General features: G+C 38.5%; 1 long non-coding RNA gene across 1 annotated transcript; it reads left to right on the top strand.

Annotated features, from left to right (window-relative positions):
* Positions 1-2,472: 2,472 nt before the first annotated feature.
* On the top strand, positions 2,473-11,113 carry LOC107525619 (uncharacterized). Its single transcript, XR_001602078.2, has 3 exons — positions 2,473-2,722; positions 7,861-7,956; positions 11,076-11,113. It is a non-coding gene; the product is annotated as an uncharacterized LOC107525619 (long non-coding RNA).
* Positions 11,114-11,616: the final 503 nt, after the last annotated feature.

The raw sequence follows: 11,616 nt of genomic DNA, 5'->3' as shown, positions 1-11,616 counted from the left end.
TCAGCAAAACCCTAGGAGATAATACTTTTCTTGTCTCTTCCAGCTCTTAATGGATACGAGCATTCCTTGGTTTGTGGCTGCATCCCTACAGTCCTCAAGGCCAGGATCTTCAAATCTCTCTCTGGTTTATTTTTACATTGCTGTGTGTAAAATCTCCTTCTGCCTCCCTTTTCTTTTGGATAAGGTCAATTAGCAGACAGAGACAATCTGTGATATCTCCCAACCCAGCTTTTAAAAACTCCTCTACCCATTGTTTCAGTGGAGTTGAGATCAGACTGCTCTTTCTTCCCTGTTGGAATAGCTTTGAATAAAGTCCTCCTTACCTGTTCAACTTTGGTGCAATTTTTGCTTTGATAATAGTTTCATGCACTAACCATCACCATTTAATCATTTCCATCAAGACTGTCCAAGATGAATGTAAAAGTGTGATTACTTTTAGAGAAAATTATTAAATAATTCTTCATTTTCATTCCCCCTAAATTATAGCATGTTTATGCTTAGAAAAGCACAAGAGAAAGTGACTCTTGAACTCCTCTTGTTGGATATATCGTCTTTAATCATCTCATTTTTGTAAATTCCCTGATCAATACCCCAGTTATGCTTATTTTTTTCTCATTTGAAGCTTAAATGATAATTTTTAAAAAAGATAAAAGTGTTTTTGTTAATTCTCACCCGAGGATGTTTTTTTTCCATTGAGTTTTAGAGAGAGTGGAAAGGAGGAAGGGGGAGAGAGAGGGGGAGAGAAACGCCGATGTGAGAGAGACACATCAATTGGTTGCCTCCTGCACACGCCCCAACTGGGGCAGGGATCGAACCTGCAACCCAGGTATATGCCCTTGACCAGAAATTGAATCCGAGACCCTTTGGTGCGCAGCTGACGTTCTAACCACTGACCATACTGGCCAGGGTGATAAAGATTTTTTAAAACTCATGAATTAATGAGGGAATTAAGTAGACATAGATGTTTAACAGGTTCAAAAGAAAATCTTGGCTTCTCCACAGTGGGAAAAGGAGGTCAAGTGACTTTTTGGACAGGGAAGATTTGTATTTCTATGGATTAGAATGATCTTTCATTGCTATCAGTTATTTATAATTTACAGAAATGTAGCACAGCTGCCAGAGAATCATAATAGATAACATGGAGACATGTGATAGACAATGCAAAGTTTCCCCTTGCAGCATAAATTTTTCCCTACAGAGCCTTGATTCAGTTTTTACTATTGACGCTGAGTTGCAGGATGAAAGTGTTAGAGACCATAAAAATTTCTCAGGGTTTGGATAACTGCTTTATTCACATTAAGAAAGGAATATAAGGTTAGAGTATTTTCAATAGAAGCCATCAATGAGCCTAAGAAAAGATTTAGTGAAAGGACTGTTATATCAAAGAATAAAGTTCAGAATCTCAAGATGGAAGGAGCTTCAGCTTTTGTGCCACTGATAGGTAAAGATGAAGAAAGTGTCAGTTTGACCAGAGTGCACGAGATTTTTATATTTGAAATAGAATTGGCCTGATGGGTAACTCACGAGCCCTTTGAACCTGTGAAGTGTGATTCTGCTAAGGACAAAGATAACTGAGCCAGACATCCCTGGATGAATCTGTAAGAGCTTGGGCAGGAGGCTTGCTCAAAAGGGAAATTCAGTGGGCATGACATGAAAGGGTATTAAACTGCCTGGTGGGTTCATCATGACCCCAAAAGTCCTCAATGCCAAGTTTCATCAGCCCTGGGTGATCTTTGCTCTTAGTGTGCTGTGTGGTGTCCTATGGCATAAAGTATTGTTAAATGTCCTCACATTTTAGGGACAACGGGAACAATATGCAAATTAACCATGGGTAATGTTCCTGGCAATCTACAATTATGGGCATTTAAAATTTTTAGATGCAAATTAAACCCAAAGTTCCTTGTAAATAGTGCCAATTTGCCTCCAAATAACATGTTGCAGAGATAGAATAATTTACCATAAATGCCTGCACCAGCAACAGTAGCTGGCATGTATCTAGATGCTATTCAATAAGCGTGTGTGGTATTGACTGACTGGAAAAGCATCCAAGAAGAGTCTTCATTTTTCTATGATAAAAAAAAAATCTGATGCTCAGTTATTAAAAAAGAAGCGGCTGACTTCAAGCAGAGTGATGGTGTGGCACTGTGCTATCCATACGCTTACTAACTATACTTTCATCTTCCTTCCTGTTCTTATGTGTGAATGATATTTACACCCTCTCTTTATCACCAGGGCACCAAAACACAGAATCCAGGAACACATTGGCAGTGTAAGTGTAAATAAACACACACGTTTCATGAAAAAACGACACACACACCCCTAAAAAACGCAGCCTTGGGAAACCTCTTTGCACATTGGAGGTGGGGGGTTACCTAGAATCTCAGACTCCAGGTGTGTTTGTAGTTATATGTATAATGAGTCTTGTTTGCTAGGAAAGTAATAGGCTTATTGAGTCGAGCAACATGGAAATAAAATATACGGAACCCCGTGATTACAGAAGCTCTCTGTTAACTACTGCCCTTGTGGACTGAGGCGTTTCAAAGTTGGTGCTCACTCTGCGGCGCTTTCTGCTCTCTCTTCCTCCCCCTGCGTGTCAGTAGCTTGTGGAAAGCCGACCAGGAGAAATGTTGAAAGAGAATATTTTAAACGTGCAACCGATTATTGACCAGAAATGGAACCAAAGCGAATGAACAAATTCTTCAGAAAATAGGAATACCTTAAGGTACGTTTTGAGCACCAGATTGGAAAATTATATACCAAGCTATGCTCCTGGTCTTCTCTGGGTTATAACTTTTGTTTTCTTTGAAATAATGTATTGTAATTTACTTTTAAAAACAGCTAAAAACCCCCACAAAACCCTTTTATTTTTGTTAAAATGGACATTGATTATTTCCATGAGAAACAAAAGTTACAAAGAGTCTTTGAAATCTGTGCTGGTATCATTTCCAATCTTGTTTTTATGATACATTTACATATTATGTTGTAAATATTTTATATGTGATATATATAAAAATATTAATGTATTTTTAAATTTATTGGTGTACTCTTTTTTCATTTAATATTTATATATTTTGCAGTGTCATGAAAAAATCTTTCAATGTAGTGTTTTAGAATTATGGTTTAATTCTAAATTATACATACGTATATGGAATATATATATAAATACAGAATATGTTTATATAATTGAAATATACATACATACGCATATATATATACACACAATCGTGTGTGTACAAATATAATCACTCTTTCCATCTGTTAATAGGCATTTAGTTTGATTTAAGCATTTTTTATTAAAAGTAAATATTACATAGAATGAACAAACATTATGTTATTTTTCTTCAATATATAGTTACTTTTCACTTTTTCAAATACATAATGCTTTTCAGATAGTCACCTGAACTTTTACATTCATAAAGCATGCATTCTACTGTGATTTATTCTTAAGCGACCAAAACTTCTCAAACATTTTCTGAACAAGTAATCTATTGACCTATTGTCATCTCAAAAGAAACCAGTAATACTCCCATATACTCTATTATTTTCATTTTCAAAAAATTTTGTTTGTTTTCATGTTCAAAAATTTTATTTTGTTCGTTAGATTCCACATATGAATGAGATCATCTGGTCCTTGTCTTTCTCTGCTGGGCTTATTTCCTTAGCATCATACTCTCTAGGTCCATCCCTGCTGTAGCAAAGTGTAAGATTTCCTTCTATTTTATGACCGAGTATATTCCATTGTGCAAATTTCCCACAGCTTCTGTACCCACTCATCTACTGATGGGCACTTGGGCTGCTTCCGAATCTTGGCTATTGTAAATAATCCTTCAGCGAACATAGTGGTGCGTAGATTCTTTGGAATTAGTGATTTGGGTTTCTTCAGATACATTCCCAGAAGTGGGATTGCTGGGTCATAAGGAAGTTCTATTTTCTATTATTTTCGATTTTTGTTAATCATACCCCCATGTAGACCATTTGGAACTTATCATTTAACTATTATTTAAAAATTAAATTCGTTGCATTATTTTTCTCAAGTTTTTATAAGTTTGATACATATCTCAGGTATGTGCCTCTTCAGTATTTGCTAGAAAGCATAAGAGCATGGCAGCAAGGACAGTTGTTCTACTTTTTACGGGACCTTTAGGACAGCATGTCATGGAAGGTAGAGAACACAGTAATCTGAACTCTGATTTCTAAGCCAAACTTCATTCTGTTAGAGAGAAAGCTCCTGTACACAGCAAAAAATGTATTCGATCAGTCAGCAGCAGAGCTGAAATGTAACATATAGATCAGCTACTTGAGGCAGCTCTTTGTTAGCCTTCCCTGTTAAGCGGTGGTAATATGGGACATCAGCTGTTGAGAAGTCTCTAGACCACTTTAGCATCCCCATTCCTGTGTTAAACGACTCATTCTAAATACAGGATTGCCTTCGATATAGTTGAGTAAGAAAAAAACACACAAGAGCTTTTTATAGTTGGGAAGTCTATCCTTGCGGGAAGTCTCCAGTTCCCTGAAATTTGTAAGAAGTAACATTTAAATTCTTGGGGAACGTCCTCTTTTCCACACAGAACATTGAATTTAATGAGCCAGTAGTCTTGTTTTGGAAATAAAGGAATATCGCCCTCTTTCAAGGCTTCTGCAGAAACTGCTTTCCTATATTTCTACATCTTATGAAAATCCAGACCTGGGATTCAGATAGGACTGTTACTTCCCTGGACGATCAGAATTTCGTGGCCTTTTATAACCCTGGAAGTTCTTTGCTTCCTTCCTGAAGGCAGCACTCTTGTGTGGCAGACCTCATGTTGGTGATAGACAGGCACCTTTAAAGACTTACTTGACATATTTGACAGGGAAATCATATCCACTATTTGGTTGACAGAGGGGGGAAAGTCACTCTGGCAGGAAAATGACATGTATTTTGATCAGAGGGCTTTGCATTTGATCTCTGCATGTATCTCCTTGCATCTGAAGAGGGGCAAGTGTATGATGAGAATGATGGAAAATCACAGGTCCCAGGGTTGTAGATACTTCCCTTCAGTTAGTAGTAAAGTTAATTTTTACTGACAATTAAAATGATGTAAGCATAAAGAGGTAAATCCCCAGATAAGAAACATAGCTCTTTCATAGACCGCCTTGGTGTCCAGCTGGGCCTCAGGTAACTCTGTGGTGTTGAGGAACGGAGTTCTTTTCCTCCTATAATTAGTAATATTGATAGTGTATTTAAAATTTTAATGCAATTGCGGGTTTCAGGATTCGAGGAGCACAGATAGTCTTCCATACCAGGAAGAGAGGTTTCCAGTATCCCTAAAGTATAGATACACCACCAAATTTAATTGAGGTGCTTGGAAAATGCAAAAGAATTTCAACGTAAACCTGAGATCTAACATAGAAGAACTGCCTTTGTCTGCCAAAGAAATTAGGTGAGGTCATCTTAAATTCTTAACAAAAAGATATTCTTGTGGGTGAAGCCAGAGAGAAAGTCTGTTCTCAAAAAGAACAAAGGCTGCACAATACTATTTAGTTCCCTTTGTCTAGGGGAATATTTGAATTTATCCCGTGGAATTTTCTCTTATCCAATATGAAGAATTATAATAAAATATCCAAGTAGGAAAACAGTCCAGCTATCCTTAAGTTGAATTATCTTTTGCCTTAACAACAAGTAAATTAACATCATACTAGACGCTATGTCAGTTTGAGTTTTAAAAAGCATCCTGAAAGTTTCTGTAATTGAAGAAGTCTGTGCAAGAGCACTTTTCTTCAGTCTCTCTTACTGTGAAAAACAAATCTAGAAGAATATTGTACAACATCCAGAATTCCCCAAAATTTCCTTAACAAGTAGTTTGCAATCATCATCCAAGAAGAAAGATATATTTTCAATGTGCTGTCCATGGAGAGTTTCGTGAAAAAAATAAAGTAGTTGAATTTTATTCTATTCAATTTTTAATTTTAAATGATATTTCAGTTTAGTATTAAAAAATTATAAGTGTTACTTTGAGTATGGTATCCTCAAATGGTGGTGCTATTTGGTAGAGAATAGACTTAGTACAGGGACCATGTTTATTAATCAACTACTATTTTGATAATCGTAAAATGAGTAATAATCGAGTTTATTCACTGGATCCCAAAACAGTTACTTATTGATAAAAAAATAAACAAATGAAATGCTATGGGAACATGCTTGGAAAACATAATATAATTTGAGTTGGAAGATTATTTTCTTACGTTAGAAATTAATAAACTAGTTCCACTAGAACTTCTATGCTGATGGAAATTTTCTGTAATACAGCGGCTCTTGAGAACTTGAAATGAGTGTAGTAGGACTGAGGAAGTGAATTTTACTTTTACTAATATAAATTTAAACTTAAATGGCTGCCATATTAGAGAACATAGCTATAGACTGTGAAAACAAAGATATTAAAAGAAGGGTACGATTCTGAGATGTTTAGAGGAGTATTTACAAATTGTCATTATAAATGCCCAAGTGCATTAATGAGAGCACAAATAAGGCTGACAAATGATGACATTCTTCATTTTTAAAACATCTTCTTAGCACAGGATCTGTGTGGTATTTCATAATTATCAGATCTCAGACTATCGACCAGGAAACATATACTATACAAACATTTTAAGTCATAGAAATTATTGATATGGTATCAATGCCTCTCTCAATGTCCCTTTTCCAATTCTGGTTTATTGTGTTTGGACCATGTTAATGTCAGAATCTTTTCCTTGTTCTTTGAACCCTGTGTGTCTGACAAAGAGGCTATCACACAGTGGGTGTAATTAGATATATACCGAATAGTCTGAAGTGTATTTGTTGTGTGCACACTGCCTAGTCTATAGTTCTTGAAAGCAAGCACCTCACTATGTCTCCAGCATCCCGCACAGGGAATGGTACAGAGCAGAGAGCAGTAAATGCTTGTGAGCTGACTGCCAGACTTCGCCTCTGTTTACTGCTCTAATTCTTATCAAGAAAAGCTAAATGGAAATTATATGTAGAACATGAACACACACACACGCACACACACACACCTTAGTGTGAGCGAGAAAAGTTCCGTGTGAATCTCTCCCCTCTGTTGACTTCCTGTCTTAGACTTCTGCATGTTAAATGCTAAATTTATTGCTAAGAGCTATGAATCTTATACACTTGGAAGAGAAATGAATTTTCTGGAATGAATACATAAAACCTATAAGGAAATGCATGTATTTTAAAATGTTATGTGACTTGCAAGTTGTCTTCGCTTAAAGGCAGCCTTGCCCTTCATTAAACTGACCACGTCTGCAGCAGCAGGGAAGCCGGCATCTGCTTGCTCATTTCTCTTGGTACTTGGCGTACTCCTCACTTGAAAGGGCTTGCTTTCTTCATGATATTTTTGCGGTGGGCGTATGGACTGGCAGAACTCTCAGAAAGAGGTCGCTGGCTTCAGCCTTGTGGACATGAGCAGCAAAGACAGCCAAGTACGTTGAGATGTGCAAAGGGGGTGTTGGTTGTATCAGGGCTCTAGTTATCTGGGGTACTGACATGTGTGCCAAGCAAAACCCTCGTAGGCCCTCCTAGAGTCTTGGGGAACATTCCTAATTAGAACATTCCCTGAAATAATGTGACAACTTTCTTGTGAAAAGGAAGACAGTGTGTTGAGATGATGCTGAAATTTCCTTTGGGGTTGCACTTATTTTTACCAAATTGAATGTTGGTTAGTTTTCTCACAATAATTAATTGAAGAATTAATTTGTTGTATATGGTTCTTCTGTGTGCTGAATGCGATCCAGTGTGGTTTATATTAAAGAGAATACCAATAGTTCATCCTTTACTAAGAATCTAAGGTGTTTTCTTGTGTTTTATGTGTTTGGTGGTCATAGAAAGCATCGGTAGTCTTTGGATCACTTGCTCTGGGAGAAGCCCGCTCTTGCGCCGTGAAGGCGTTCATTCAGGCAGCCCTGTGAGACATCCATGAGGTGAGCAACTGCGACTTCCTTCAAACGACCAGTATTAACTTGCCATTACTGAGTTAGTGACTCACCTTAGTGAGTCAGTTTGGAATGGATTTTGCAGCCCTATAAGCCTTCATATTATTATAGTTCTGGCCAACATGTCAGCTGCAACCTCATGAGAGACCCGGTGTTAGAAGTACCCATTCAGGTTGTCCTGAATCCCTTACTCACGGAAACTGTAGGCTTCCCCCTTCTTGTTATATTGAAGTAACTGGCATTGGATTTGTCTTCTTGCCGCAAAAATTTGAAAAATTGGAAAAAATATGAAGCAGCTGTTTTCAGAAACTGGCCAATAGACAGTGAAGGCTTGTGATCCAGGGAAAGGGATAAGTCATGTGAGCCCTGCAACTGCTCTGGTTTCAGCCACCTGGAAAGCCTCTGTGGACCATGGCACTGGAAAGGACAACCCAGGCAGGGTACAACATTCTCATGGAGTTGAGAAGACAGAGATCAAAGTTTGGGGAGAATGAAGTAGGTGGAATTGTAGGGCAGAGTACTAGAAAAGAGGGAGTTATGCAGATAATGAATCATCAATATTGTCTTATAAGGTACAAAACACCGTAGGGGTTATATGCATTACTAACACTAGACGTCAAAAATGAAAAGGCAATGTGAAAAAATTCCTGTTTATTTACAAGTGTAATGATTCATGCCCTGATAAAGAAGCAGCAGCAATATGATTGCTTATGGTGGCCAAGTGTAATCGATGTGGTTGCTTCATGGTAGTAAGGAAATCTCCAAAAATGTTTCCAATATATTTACTAAAAAAACCCTCACCCATGTATAAATTTACCCATGCAGTTCAAACCTGTGTTGTTCAAGGGCCAACTGTATGTCTTTCTCTGACTGATCTCACTTAGCATAATGCCCGCAAGATCTATCCGTGTTCCTGCAAGTGGCTGGAAATCTTGCTTGTGTGAGCAGCGTCCACCCAGCTCCTTCTGTGACTGGTCTTCGTACTGTGTCCTGCTGCCTGCTGTTTGTATTTCCCCTGCCTAAGGTGGACAGGATATGTCCATTTTTGTCCAAGGGCCCTTCAGAGTTATTTAATTAATTTATTTAATAAGATTCAAAAATCTTTTCAGAGTTGCCCAGCAACGTGGCGCTCACTCGGCTCTCCACTGAGCTGGGGAAGGGAGGTGACAAGGGCAGGAAGAAGCTGGCCTATATCAAAGGTCCTTTCCCACTTGATCAGCTTGTTAAGAGCCACTAATTTTTGAGGAAAGATGACTATGAATTGGAAATCCTTTCTTAAGGATCTCTCCAGGAAGAGAAAATCCATTTTGATAAGAAGCTTATACTTGTAACTACTAAACTGAAATATTTGGTGAGAGTTCTGTATGTGATATTTTCCTCGGTGATTTGTAAAACCACAACAGGTATTTAATGCGTTTCAATCATTCCGGCCACTTTCCCACAAGCTACGTGGAGAATAATGAATCAGGCAAGTCTGCTGGGCCCGGCTCTCATTTTGGAGTGAGCTTCAGGATGAGATTGGTATTGGAAACCGAGAGGGAGGAGTGGAAATGACAGTTTCTTGAATAGGCTGATCCGAGGTGTGTATATTGCACATATGCAGTCAAGTGTTAAATTATTAGATTTCCCCAGATTGTGTAAACATGAAGGAAAAGGTCTTTATGTGGTAGTGATGACGTTGCAGTGTCTCATTTTGTGAGATAATAGGCTCATGGGGTTGACTCTGATGGTTTCAAGCACTTCTCCCTTTGCAGGAACCCCTTGGCTCCCCAGCTTTCTGTTGATCAGAGAATGGCAGGTTCAGGCCCCTGGGTGGTAGCTCCTTGTCCAGCCACTAAGTGGGGTTGTCCAAAACCCACCTTGTTACCTTTCCCCCTGGGGCAGCAGCTCCTGCTTCCAGGCACAGAAGTCACAGAGGTGTTCTTTCATCTCTGTTTTTGTTCACCCCACCCCCTGCCTTTTGTTTTCCAAAGTACCTTATTTAAGGAACCCTTCCCATTCCTACTTCCATCCCCCTAGGCAGAAGTGACTTTGCACCTGGACTATTACATGGATGCACACACACAACTGGTGTGTGTGTGTGTGTCTGTGTGTGTGTGGTCCCCATCTAGCCTCTTGTGAGAATAGACTCTTATCTTAAATCCCGTTTGTTTTCCCTGCAACTACTTACGATAATTATCAAAGTGCTACAATTAAATAAACTGCCCTGGAAATATGAAGACCTGTTCAAAGCAACTCAAAACATTTAAGGAAAAAAAACCTAAATGATAGAGATAATCACTGTTAATATAGATTTTACAAAAGGTGCTCTTTGCCTAGTTTGGTCCACCCCGTGGAGCCATATCTCACTCCGTAATAGATAACATCCACTATGTATTTTAAAATTTTGAATGAGATTTTTTAACCCAATATTTTATGCTGATGTTAAAATAATTTTTTGGAGTTTCTGAACCTTCTTACAATAATAATCATAGTAAGAGAATAATCATGTAGGGAATTTACTTGAAATCTGTGTATACCCAAAGTTAACTTGAATACTTAAAAGGAATAGATTTGCTTATATTAAAGTCTTTACTCATACATAATTTGCTTCATGAAATGCTGATCCTTTGCCTGTTAGCTCAGGGAACATTTCAGTTTGCTTGGCCCAGCCCTTGTCTTTCCTCCTAAATACTCTCGACTCACTGTGCCTGCATCAATAGGCAGGGAGCCTGGCTGCGGTGGACTCAGATGGAGGGTTTATCCCACACTGGGCAGCTCTGCCACTCTCCCTGCAACTGCACTAGCCGAAGGCTGCTGCTTTGTTACCACACTGTAATCACAACTATGTAGAATGGATTTGGTGGAGAAATTTTACTTAACCTAAATGGAGAGTTGATTTAAAGCTATCACAGCCTTGGATTAGTTGAATCACTGGGATTAGTTGGATCACTGGGATGCAGTTCACAGTTGTTGTGTGTGTTGTTTTTTTTAATAATAGCCATCAGTGATGTGGTTTGGCTTTGAGAGATGTGTTTAGATTTCTAAGTTCTTGCCTGAGACACATGGGGCTTAAGGGTCAAGATTTACAGGGTGCAGAATCTCTGCCTTTTATTCTTTACTTTCAGGAAAGAAGATTCGCATACCTGTGCCTCTGAATCTTCCCCAGGTAAAGTTTTTCCTTGACACCTTCTCTGCTCATCTCTTTTTCCCTAAAGAGCAAGGTGGAGAGTCACTTAGTCTCAATTCCTTAAAACTGAGGAAAACATAAAGCACAGGTGTTAACCTAAAATTAAAGAACAACAACACCCTGAAATGTCAGGCAACAAGCATTTATTTGGGATAAAAGAATTGCAATTTGGGAACACAGATTTCGGCAGAAAGGCAAGCAGTGTCCTGGTTGCAGGTGAAAGCAAGGGGTTTTATGAGAAAAGGGAAAAGAATAATTCCATAAAAAGAAGAGACGAATTCCTGGTGTTTTTGACAAGCTGAACTGCTCTTGGCTGTACTGATTGGTTACTGATTTTTCCAAAACCTTCAGTCCTTGTGGCCAGGGCGTGTGCCTTCTTGCAGACTTAACAAACAATCGTTTATCAATCAGTCATGGTTTAGCCCAGGTCAGAGGTCTGACCCAGTGCAACATTTCAAGGAGCAATGCAGTTCTTCTGG

This window comes from Miniopterus natalensis, chromosome 18 (assembly GCF_054644295.1).
Source record: "Miniopterus natalensis isolate mMinNat1 chromosome 18, mMinNat1.hap1, whole genome shotgun sequence".
Classification (NCBI taxonomy): Eukaryota; Metazoa; Chordata; class Mammalia; order Chiroptera; family Miniopteridae; genus Miniopterus; species Miniopterus natalensis.
This window is presented reverse-complemented; position numbering and strand designations above follow the sequence as displayed.